General features: G+C 40.5%; 1 protein-coding gene and 1 long non-coding RNA gene across 2 annotated transcripts in view; both read left to right on the plus strand.

Annotated features, from left to right (window-relative positions):
* LOC131538960 (deleted in malignant brain tumors 1 protein-like) overlaps positions 1-12,558 on the plus strand; it is a 54,536-nt gene that overhangs the window by 11,905 nt on the left and 30,073 nt on the right.
* Positions 3,853-7,718, plus strand: LOC131538992 (uncharacterized). The gene is made up of 5 exons (XR_009270759.1): positions 3,853-5,071; positions 5,168-5,227; positions 5,321-5,388; positions 5,589-5,708; positions 6,163-7,718. It is a non-coding gene; the product is annotated as an uncharacterized LOC131538992 (long non-coding RNA).

The following is a 12,558-nucleotide window of genomic DNA, read 5'->3' on the forward strand; positions in this document are numbered from 1 at the left end:
GTATTTTTGTGGAGAAGCGTGTTGGCAAGCGGGATGGAGGTGAAGAAATTATCGGTGGTGACATTCCTTCCCTTACCAACAAATGGCTCCACCAGCTTCAACACCACACTCTCACCAAGGCATTGTGTGACTGGTCTGCTGTCATCTTTGCCCAGGTATGGAAAGCCGTTCAACATGTATTTGGAATCAACATCTGCTGCCAGCCAAAATTTGATTCCAAATTTATCTGGCTTGTTGGGCATGTATTGCGCGAATCTGCATCTTGCCTTTGTGGGGAACAGTTGCTCATCAACAGTAATATCTGGCCCTGGTCGGTAGCATGCAATGCAGTTCTGTGTGAATTTCTGCCACATCTCAGTCATGAGTGCAAACCTGTCGGTGGTCAAACGGCAGCACCGGGTTTCCTTCCGATCAAAGCCCAGGTAGCGCATGATTTCCCTAAACCGGTTCCTTGACATAGTGTTGCCCCATTCCTCAGACCAGAAACTTTCAATGTTAATGTTTTTCCCACAGTATGCACCCCTGACATAAAGTAGTGCAATGAATGCCTTCAGCTCAGCAAGGGACATTTCCCAGGCTGTGACCTCAGTGGCTCTGTGCACTCTTCAGCCACTGTGCACTCTCGGATGTGCTGCAACATCATTCAATCACACAAGCACAAAAAAGCTGTCATCTTATCTTGAATGTTGCACCTTGCGTGTGGTGTGGGGCCAGCGGAATCAGTGAGAATATTTCGGGTTTGCTGCCTCCCAGTGCCTTCACCAGATTTGAGATCAGTCTATACTGTGCCATCTTTCCCGATTTCTTGGACTGGTGCTGGTGGCTCCGTGACACACACTAAAATTAGACAGGGGTTCAACGATCATTTATAATATTAGCCCACAGGCTATTTTAGCTGCTAGGAAAATATGTCTTTATAGTTAAGGGTGAAACTATAGACCACCTATGGCAGTCAGAAAAGTTACAAGCCAAAAGGCATAATAATAAGGCAGTGACTATAGTGAAAATAGGAGTATTTTTAGCAAAATGCTATTTACACTAAGTGAAAATATCCATATATAATATTTACATATAAAAAAAATACTTTATTTGCAGTAGTTAGATGCTATTTATACCTAGTGGAAATAGTGTCAGACACTTGCACCTCAGTATTGTAGTAGGAAAAATTATTTTAAAAGTATGCAATAATAATACTAATCGCAAAAGAGTGTATTTTCAAATTTATCAAATTGATGCTACTTTGTTGGGAAAATTTGAATTGTGTTTTACTGAAAATAAACACCTTTCCAATCTGCGATGTGATGAGAAAAAAAGAGAATAACAAACTAGGTAAAAGGTTGATTCGCACTCCAGTCATTTGCGTCAAAAATCCTCCTGCTATGCGTCTTATACCACTGTACCACTGAGTTTATGTTATTTATTTATTTAATTTTTTTGGGTGGCATTAGTGTAAATAGCCTCTGCCAATAGGGCACTCTCTACAACAATAATAATAACTGTGGGAGATGACTGACTAAAGAATATTATTTTACATCCAAAGTTTATTGATGCTCTGTAACTATAGTAGCAATCCTGTCCTGAAGAACAGACTCAGTCAGTCAAATTTTTCTCGGAGGCTCTGGACCGCTGTCAGATGCTGAGCTGACCCAGGACGCATCACTGATCTCACCACCATCAGACTCTCCATCACTCATGGTATTTAGGGTTTCTAATACCTCTTCGGCATCCATAAATCACCTTCTTTTACTCATTGTGACTTTATTTATGAAACCGATAACCGCTAATTCAGTGAAAGGTGTTGCCTAGCAATGTACAATGTTTAAATATTAGAGGTGCGAAAATGACAGCGCGAAAATACATGCATTTTATAGCGGGTAAATTTGAGCCGTGCAACGCTTATAGGTATAAATGCCCCGTTTTTTTAATCTGTTTTTTTCTAAACAATTTTTAACAGCAGGGGATTGTAAATTACACAATTTTAGTAAAAGTCAATGACTGGAAGACTTGAGTGTTTTATTGAAAACCTGTTGTACATTTGAAAAACAGCAATGTAGGTTCTAGTGTTAAATGATTTTAAATTATTGTCCTTTTGAAATCATTTATTCGAAACTTGTTCTGTTTGTTGTTGAAGACCGAGCTGAACACGTAGGAGTCATGCGACAGTCATGTTACAGATCCCGTGTTTGCAGGCCTGAGGGCAGTCAGTTAATTTAATCACCGTTTCCTGTTGGATAGATACAGCAATTCATGATCCATACATCGCGATCACGAGTCTTATCGGGTTGCAAAAGGATGCTTTCAGTCCAGGAAAAACAAAAGATCTTTGTTTTTCCTGATTGAGTTAGTCATTATCACCATTCTGAGTAGAGAAAATAAGGCGCTGACAGGAAACCACTCAGAATATTGACGTCAGTGCCAGTAGATGATTAACGTGGACCTTGTGATTAGTTTAGTTTAGTTCTTCAGAAATATGTTCAATATCTCACGTGGTGGCCTGCTCGAATCACAGAGATCCGGAACCGCACTCCTGTGGTTTAAGTCTTACCTCTCAGGTAGGTCTTTCAGGGTGTCTTGGAGGGGTGAGGTCTTTAAGTCACAACTTCTTGCTTCTGGGGTTCCTTAAGGCTCAATGCTTGGACCTCTTCTCCATCTACATGTCATCATTAGGATCTGTCATTCAGAAGCATGGCTTTTCTTATCACTGCTATGCTGATTACACTCAACTCTACTTCTCATTCCAACCAGATGATCTGACGGTAGCTGTTCACATTGCAGCCTGTCTGAGAGACATTTCTAGCTGGATGAAGGACCATCACCTTCAACTCAACCTTGCTAAGACAGAACTGCTTGTGGTCTCACTCAACCAAGCACTTTATCACAGCTGGGTTTATCAACCATAACTCCTTCCAGGACAGCCAGGAACCTTGGAGTTGTGATTGATGATCAGTTAAGCTTCAAAGACCATATTGCTACTGTTCCTGTTCACCTGTAGACACAAGTGAACCAAACCAGTTTTGCTTTATACAACATTAGGGCCCAGTTTCACAGACAGGGCTTAGACTAAGCCAGGATTAGGTCATAGTTCAATTAGAACTTTTAAGTAATTTTCATAAATATGCTTAGAAAAAAACATTACTGGTGTGCATCTTGAGACAAAACAAAGACACTGATAAATTTTAAGATCAGTCAGTGCAAGTTTATTTAAACTGAAACAGCTAAGATTTACATTTTAATCTAGGACTAGGTTTAAACCTGGTCTGTGAAACTGGGGGTAGGAAGATTAGACCCTTCCTATCAGAGCAAGCTGCAGAACTCCTTGTCCAAGCTCTTGTTCTCTCCAGACTGGACTATTGTAATGCTCTTTTGGCAGGCCTTCCCGCATGTACTATCAAGCCTCTGCAACTTATCCAGAATGCAACAGCGAGAGTAGTCTTTAAGGAGCCAAAAAAAGCTCACGTTACACCTCTCTTCATCAGTTTACACTGGCTACCAGTAGCTGCTTGCATCAAATTCTCAAGGTACTGATGTTTGGCTACAAGAAAACAACTGGCGATGCACCAATATACCTAAACTCGTTAGTTCAAACTTATGCGCCATCCAGAAGCTTGCATTCTGCAAGTGAACGACGCCTTGTAGTGCCATTCCAAAGAGGCACAAAATCACTCCTATCTCAGTTTGAAGAGTTAAATCTTTGGCCATTTTCAAAAACTGCCAAAAGACAAATTTTTTTCGCCAGCACCAGGCGAACTAATACTAGCACTTACTCATTCTATTCTATTATGTTCTGTTCCATTCTATTAAAAAAAAAAACTTAGCTACAGTGAGGAAAATAAGTATTTCAACACCCTGCTATTTTGCAAGTTCTCCCACTTAGAAATCATGGAGGGGTCTGAAATTGTCATCGTAGGTGCATGTCCACTGTGAGAGACATAATCTAAAAAAAAAAAATCCAGAAATCACAATGTATGATTTTTTAACTATTTATTTGTATGATACAGCTGCAAATAAGTATTTGAACACCTGAGAAAATCAATGTTAATATTTGGTACAGTAGCATTTGTTTGCAATTACAGAGGTCAAACGTTTCCTGTAGTTTTTCACCAGGTTTGCACACACTGCAGGAGGGATTTTGGCCCACTCCTCCACACAGATCTTCTCTAGATCAGTCAGGTTTCTGGCCTGTCGCTGAGAAACACGGAGTTTGAGCTCCCTCCAAAGATTCTCTATTGGATTTAGGTCTGGAGACTGGCTAGGCCACGCCAGAACCTTGATATGCTTCTTACAGAGCCACTCCTTGGTTATCCTGGCTGTGTGCTTCTGGTCATTGTCATGTTGGAAGACCCAGCCTCGACCCATCTTCAATGCTCTAACTGAGGGAAGGAGGTTGTTCCCCAAAATCTCGCAATACATGGCCCCAGTCATCCTCTCCTTAATACAGTGCAGTCGCCCTGTCCCATGTGCAGAAAAACACCCCCAAAGCATGATGCTACACAGCAAAATCTCCAGTGTTGAAATCCTAGTGTTAAGGACTTTTAGAGTAAAGTGTTAAAGTTGTGGTGTTGAACTTTAGGGGGTTAACACTAGCTAGTGTAAACAGCGCTCTCTGGCCGGTGTCAATACGCAGAGAAACTCTTATAACACTCTGTTGAGTGTTATTAGTCACATCCGGGACATTTGCTCGTGTGCGCGCTTGACCCATGTTCTTAGACTCGCGATGCGGAGCTTATGAGGACGCAAAACAGCGAAATTAAGTGTTTAATCTTACTCACAATATGTGTTTTGTAATATCATATCGTTTTATAGCGATATTTATAAGGTGTGTGCGCCTAAACGTTTTTTAAAGACATTTCTTCCACTCGCGAGGCGGACCAGACGAGGATGTTTCTTTTTAAAAGGGAAACGCCGAAAGTTAAGTGTTTTATCTCATTTATATGTATTTCACAACATCATATTGATTTATAGCGATATTTGTGTGATGTGCACTCCTAAACTTTTTCTCAGAGCGATATTTTCCTTCACTCATGATGCGGAGAAGACGGGGAAATTGGTTTTATCAAGGAAAACACCAAATGTAAGTGTTTAACCTCATTTACATTTTGTATTTTATAAAATAATATTACTTTATGACGATATTTTTATGCTGTGCGCGCCTAAACGTTTCTCACAGATGCATTTGAATGGCTAGGCATTGACGCGGAAGTCACTTTTAACAGGGGAAACATAAGAAGTAAGTGTTACCTCATCTAAAATTTGCGTTTTATTACATCACATATTGATTAATAGTGATACTTATGTGTTGTGCGCTCTAAACCTTTATCAGAGAGACATTTTCTTTCACTGGAGATGCGGGGCAGACGGGGGAGTTGGTCTTCTCAAGGAAAACACTGAGTGAGTTAAATTGTTCGTTATTCAAAGTGATTTTGTGCCCTCACAAGTCTTGGAATATGGTATATGAGTCGCATAAACTACTTTAGACACTTTATTATCTTTTTTTTTAAAGCATGAACGTGTTTTGTGTTGAGCAAATGTGAATCGTATAGGTTTGGAATTACAATTTTATGTTAACTGTTCCTTTAATATTGTTAAAGATGGTTCATGCTGGCTTAACAGAAAAATCGAAAGGAGATGATGTGCTTTAAGAGCATGAAGCCACCAATACATTAAGTGGGATGAGAAGAGCTTTGTTAGGACACATACCAGAGACATGGGTAAGCCACAATTGCATATTTTAAGATTATTGATTGTCATGCTTTATTATTAAACAATAATAATAATGAGTCTGATCTCCTTCTAAAAATGTTTCTTAAAAAATGCATCAAATGTAAGTTTTTGGTATGCTTGCATTATTTATTTTATGTGCTGTCGCATTTAGGTGCATTCATTTTGGTAGGAGGAGTCCAACCATAAGTGAACAGTAAATGTTTACTTATACTCATGCCTTTCCACAGATGCCATGTATGACAGTTTCTTCTGTTGATTATTCAAAATATCTATTTTTTGTGTTCCTCAGAAGGTGTGGAACCACATGAGTATAAATGAATGACAGAATTTTCAGTTTTGGGTTAACTATTCTTATATTGTAAGTGATACTTGTCCCTGACATTTCACCTGATAAATGGATGTGAAATAATCCTTTTTGTTTTTTCTTCTATTTTACCAGAGCACTTTTGTGATGCTGCAAGTGGGAGTTGGGTATCTTGCCTGGCTGAAAACTGCAGAGAAACATATCTCGTCTTGCTGAAAACTAAAACTAAAAATTGGTCTGCTTATTCACGTCTGGTGTATGAGATTCGAGGCTAAACATAATTTTTTTTAAACAATCGATTAAAAATTTAAAAAACCTTACAAAAATATTGGTTAAAATGCATCAATCGCACATGGCTTTGCATGTTAAATGATTTACAAGGTGGTGCAAACATTTTTCAGTGTTTGCACTGCAGGACCTATTTTATTATCGACCATTTGATAAGCAGTATTCTTACAATTCTGATGACCGAAATGGATGTATTGTGCCTTCTTGTCACTTATTCTAAAAGTGAACTGTCATGTTGTGAAGTGTTGACATGTTAATAAAAAACTGCTTTGAGAGCTGCAGTGTAATTGTGATTATTTTTTTTTTTTTAAGTAAAATCTGCTTACCTGTGACCAAATGTGCTTTTAAAATAATTAATTTTAAAAGGTTTAACTTTTTTTTTTTTTTTACTTTCAACACAGAGGAGAGTTTTGTAATGTTAACTCAATACACTGGAGTTAAAATATCAAGAGTTAAAATCTATCTTAAAGGTGTTAAATTGTAACTCTTTACACTGGTGTTAAGGAAAAATCAACACTCTGTGGTGTGAACCAGAGTTGTTTTTTAACTCTATACCGTGTAAATATGACTCATTCATAGAGTTAAACAAGTAACTCTATGAAGAGTGTTAATGTAACTCTGAAAAGATTGGGACAATATGTACACTTTTTTGGAGTTGATTTTAACTCTGTTAGAGTTGAATTAACACTCATAATTTTGCTGTGTACCACCCCCATGCTTCACAGTAGGGATGGTGTTCTTGGGATGGTACTCATCATTCTTCTTCCTCCAAACACGTTTAGTGGAATTATGACCAAAAAGTTCTATTTTGGTCTCATCTGACCACATGTCTTTCTCCCATGACTCCTCTGGATCATCCAAATGGTCATTGGCAAACTTAAGTCGGGCCTGGACATGTGCTGGTTTAAGCAGGGGAACCTTCCGTGCCATGCATGATTTCAAACCATGACGTCTTGGTATTACCAACAGTAACCTTGGAAACGGTGGTCCCAGCTCTTTTCAGGTCATTGATCAGCTCCTCCCGTGTAGTTCTGGGCTGATTTCTCACCTTTCTTAGGATCATTGAGACCCCACGAGGTGAGATCTTGCATGGAGCCCCAGTCCGAGGGAGATTGACAGTCATGTTTAGCTTCTTCCATTTTCTAATGATTGCTCCAACAGTGGACCTTTTTCACCAAGCTGCTTGGCAATTTCCCCGTAGCCCTTTCCAGCCTTGTGGAGGTGTACAATTTTGTCTCTAGTGCCTCTGGACAGCTCTTTGGTCTTGGCCATGTTAGTAGTTGGATTCTTACTGATTGTATGGGGTGGACAGGTGTCTTTATGCAGCTAACGACCTCAAACAGGTGCATCTAATTTAGGATAATAAATGGAGTGGAGCTGGACATTTTAAAGGCAGACTAACAGGTCTTTGAGGGTCAGAATTCTAGCTGATAGACAGGTGTTCAAATACTTATTTGCAGCTGTATCATACAAATAAATAGTTAAAAAATCATACATTGTGATTTCTGGATTTTTTTTTTTAGATTATGTCTCTCACAGTGGACATGCACCTACGATGACAATTTCAGACCCCTCCATGATTTCTAAGTGGGAGAACTTGCAAAATAGCAGGGTGTTCAAATACTTATTTTCCTCACTGTATGTGTACTGTGCTAGACTAACTGAGACTTGTCACAGCACTCGTATACTGTTGCTCTCTCGTTGGTCTGATTGCTTCTGTTGTTCTCCTCATTTGTAAGTTGCTTTGGATAAAAGCTTCTGTTAAATGATTAAATGTAAATGTAACGTAAATGTATACTCTCCTGTCTGATTTGTTTGTTGGAGCCCCAATCATCTCTGATTTTAAGAGAAAACGCCAATGAAATTTGGCTAATGGATTTTGCTTGCTGAGCCACTCCCCGTGCATACAGGTATAAAGAGGCGACAGGTGCATCCACTCATTCAGGTTTTACGCTGAGGAGCCGAGAACATGTCCCTGGCAATCAGCGATGGTTCGAGTTTATGGCATGGGGACATAACGTCTCCATTCCCTCCATCAGGGAATGAGGGTTACCGAGATGTTCCATATCTGTCCGTCACTACGAGTTATGTCATGACGACATTAGGGGTCCATGGAAAGCGCCACAATCTGATCACGTGGAGACTGCAGAATCTCATGAATGTGTTTGGTGTCGCCCAGTCCGCAGCTCTACAGATGTCTGCCAGAGAGGTGCTGTGTGCCAATGCATAGGAGGAGGCAACACTCCATGTGGAGTGAGCCCTCACCCCCAGGGGGAATGGCTCGCCTTGGGATCAATGTTCCCTTTCATTTTTTTTCTTGCTGAGCAAAACTTTTCTCTATTGGGCGGACATTTCGGGCACCTGAGCAAAAACATTCTTTATACAGCGCGTGTGTAACTTTTAACTTGAATGTGCTGAATGTGAATATTTGATTTGACCCTTGACGTAACTAAATGATGCACATTTTAGGTTATCTGAGAAAATATTTTTACAGTACAATACATGCCGTTCAAAAGTTTGGGATCAGTACATTTTTTATTAAAGAAGTTTCTTAGGCTCATCAAGGCTGTATCTATTTGATAAAAAATACTGAATATTATTTCACAAAATAATATTGTGAAATATTATTGCAATTTAAAATAAAAGTTTTTTATTTTAATATACTGTAAAATATAATTTATTCCTGTGAAGCAAAGCTGAATTTTCAGTGTCACATGATCCTTCAGAAATCATTCTAATATGCTAATTTATAATCAATGTTTGAAAAGGTTGTGCTGCTTAATATTTTATGGGACCTGTGATATTTTTCAGGATTCTTTGAGAAATTAAAATTTAAAAAGAACAGTGTTTATTCAAAATATAAATTTTGTGTTACAATATACACTATACTATTCAAAAGTTTGGGGTCAGTAAATTTTTTTTCTTTCTTATTTTTATTTTTTATTTTTATTAATACTTTTATTCAGCAAGGATGTGTTAAATGGATACAAAGTGATAGTAACATTGTTAGAAAATATTTATATTTTTAGTTAATGCTGTTTTTTAACGTTTTATTGGCCTAATCAAAGAAAAAAAGTTCCAAAAAATATTAAGCAGCACAACAGTTTCAACACTGATAATAAATCAGAATATTAGAATGATTTCTGAAGGATCATGTGACACTGAAGAGTGGAGTAATGATGCTGAAAATTCAGCTTTGCTTTACAGGAATACACCTATATTTTAAAATATATTAAAATAGAAAACCAATATTAGAAATTGCAATAGCCTAAGAGTTCACAATATTACTGGGAATTTTTTTCTGTATTTTGATCAAATAAATACAGCCTTGATGAGCATAAGTGACTCAAGGTCAATTATTTATTAGGTTTTATAATATAGCCCTAACATAATATAATATAATATCAAAACAACTTAAGCATTTAAACTGATTGAAGAAGATAGAAAACAAACTGTAGCATTTAAACTGAGATCTGTAAGTTAAATACTAAAAACAAAAAACGTAAACGTGAATTCTTCTATAGCTATCTAAACATCCCTAAAGTACAGTCTGCACAATACACCTGTGTGTGACTTTAAAGGTCTCAGAGTTTTGTTACCGTTCTGTGCCCATCATCCGCTATTTCCACCACTTAATCAAGCCACTCTTCTTTAATACATGAGAACATTTTATTTCACATGTCATTGCGTTGGCTCTCGATTTGAGCTACTTCGTCCGCAACCATTGAAGTATTCGGTTTCTACAGTGACTCATGTGGCGCTCATCGAACTCTTTCTATGAAACCTGTAAACCGCATTCACCGGTTCTAACTCTATAGCGGCAGCAGCTCTATAGTGGTTTACCCGAGCATGGCAATTCTTTTTACTAGAATACAATCAAATGGCTTTCCCAACTCATTTTTGCGTGAGCGCGGCACATTATTTCTCTGCGCGGCCACGGTGGAAGAAGTGCGCGCGCAGCTTAGAGGGAACATTGCTTGGGATTGGTACGTCAAGGCGATGGCATCCACTATCCAGTGGGCCAACCTCTGCTTGGAGACAGCCCTCCCTTTCTGCTGACCTCTATAGACAAAGAGCTGCTCAGAGCTTCTGAAGCTCCGGGTGTGGTCCACGTATATGCACAATGCTCTTACAAGACACAGCAATGCCAAGGCTGGGTCTGCCTGCTCTGAGGGCAGTGCTTGGAGGTTCACCACCTGATTGCGAAATGGCGTGGTGGGAACTTTGGGCAGTCAGTGCGGTCAGGAGCACTGTCTTAGCAGACAGGAATTTAAGCTCAACTGATTCCAACGGCTCAAATGGATCCCTCTGAAAGTCAGCCAAGATGGTAGACAGATCCCAGGAGGGCACCAGGGGTGACCTAAGAGGATTTAACCTTCTGGCACCCCTCAGGAATCTGACGATGAGATTATGCTTACCAGCAACACCTGTTACTCATCCTCCCTGACCTTGCACAGTGTCTGTACGAGAAGGATCACTGGGGGAACGGATACCTGTGTAGATCCCGGGCCAGCTGTGTGCCAATGCATCCATGCCGAGGGGGGCCTGGGTCAGGGAATAGTATAGAAGGCAGTGGGAGGACTTGTGAGAAGCAAACAGGTCCACCTGAGCTTCCCCGAATCAACTCCAAATGAGCTGGACCGCTTGGGTATGGAGCCGCCATTGTCCAGGGAAAGTAAAGAGCCACAAAATGGAATTTATTGTTTGAATTTCTTTAAAATGTGTCACGAATCCGGTCTGTGGCCTTCCGCCCAATAGCCACCAGAGGTCGCCCTTCCATCAAATTGACTCTTGCACTACACTACTGTTGCACATCACCCACGGACTACAATACCCATCATCCATTGCACTGACAACACACACACACACGGCTGATTGCACTGATCACACAGCTTACTTAAGCCATGGATTTCCTTAGTCAGATTGCCGAGTATTGTATAGTATTTATCACTCTCCTAGCGATAGCTACTCTATGGAGCTCACTTAGTTGTCATAGTCTTGCCTTGCCTGTTTTCTCGTGTTTTGATTCCTGCCATGTTTCCTGGATTAACCCTTTGCCCTGCCGTTTCGGACTTTGTTTGCACCTCGCTTGGACTATTGCTCTTGTACCTGGATTATCTCTCTGCCTTACCCTGTTGGATATTGTTCGCCGATCGTCGACCCACACTTGTCCTAGGATGTGTCTTGCCCATGCCATACCTCTTTGCTAATGTTTGACCCTGCCTGTGTTTGACTGTTTCTAAATAAAAGCTTACACATGGATCCATACTCCTCACGTCTTCTCGGCTCCGTTACAGAATACTTGGCCTTACAAGGATCCAGCAGCTTTTCAGATGGACATTTGTCAGGTATGGACACAACAAGACTATTGTTTGCCCTTAAACAAGGCCCACGATCACTGGAGAACCATATTAAAGAGTTTTTAGCCATCGCTCATTATTCTGATTTACCAGACATTATCTTGATTGAGATTTTCTGCAATGGGTTAAATAAGCCTTTACAGTCTGAACTTAGACGCGAGGGTCCGCACTCTTTACTATGCTTTGTTATGTGTTGGCTCTCCATTCACTGTGGGTGTCGTGGAGGAGGAACGTGATGCCGCAGCTGTGACTGAAATGGTGGCTGCACCAGAGCGCACTCACAAAATGGCGACAACAACAACACCCCGTCATGTCATTGCTGCCATTCATGAATCAGGCCAAGTCCCAGTTGATCTTCATGAGTCAAGTCACGCCACGCCTGCTGCCTCAGAGCCTGCTCACATCATGCCAGCCATTCAAGGGCTCCTTCACAACATGGCCACTATTCAAGAGCTTCAGTGCAAGATGGCTACTACTCAAGAGTCTCTTCGTAAAATGGCCACCGTTCTAGAGTCTCACCACCTCTCAGTTGATTTTCCACAGCCTCCTCACGACATGGCTGCCATTCCCGAATCAGCTCAGAACAAGCCTGCCACGCCTTAGCCTCATCTCAAGATGGCCGCCACGCCTGAGCCTCGCCATGCCAAGGCCGGGATCAGGATTTCGTCCCGTCATGGCTACTGTTCCAGAGTCCAGTCAAGTCACAGCTGATCTGCCAGAGTCATGTCACATCACAGCTGATCTGCCAGAGTCTCGTCACGTCACAGCTGATCTGCCAGAGTCTCGTCACGTCACAGCTGTTCATCCAGAGTCTCGTCACGTCACAGCTGTTCATCCAGAGTCTCGTCACGTCACAGCTGTGTCAGTTCTTCGATTTCTCAGTCT

This window comes from Onychostoma macrolepis, chromosome 04 (genome assembly GCF_012432095.1).
Source record: "Onychostoma macrolepis isolate SWU-2019 chromosome 04, ASM1243209v1, whole genome shotgun sequence".
In the NCBI taxonomy this organism is placed as follows: domain Eukaryota; kingdom Metazoa; phylum Chordata; class Actinopteri; order Cypriniformes; family Cyprinidae; genus Onychostoma; species Onychostoma macrolepis.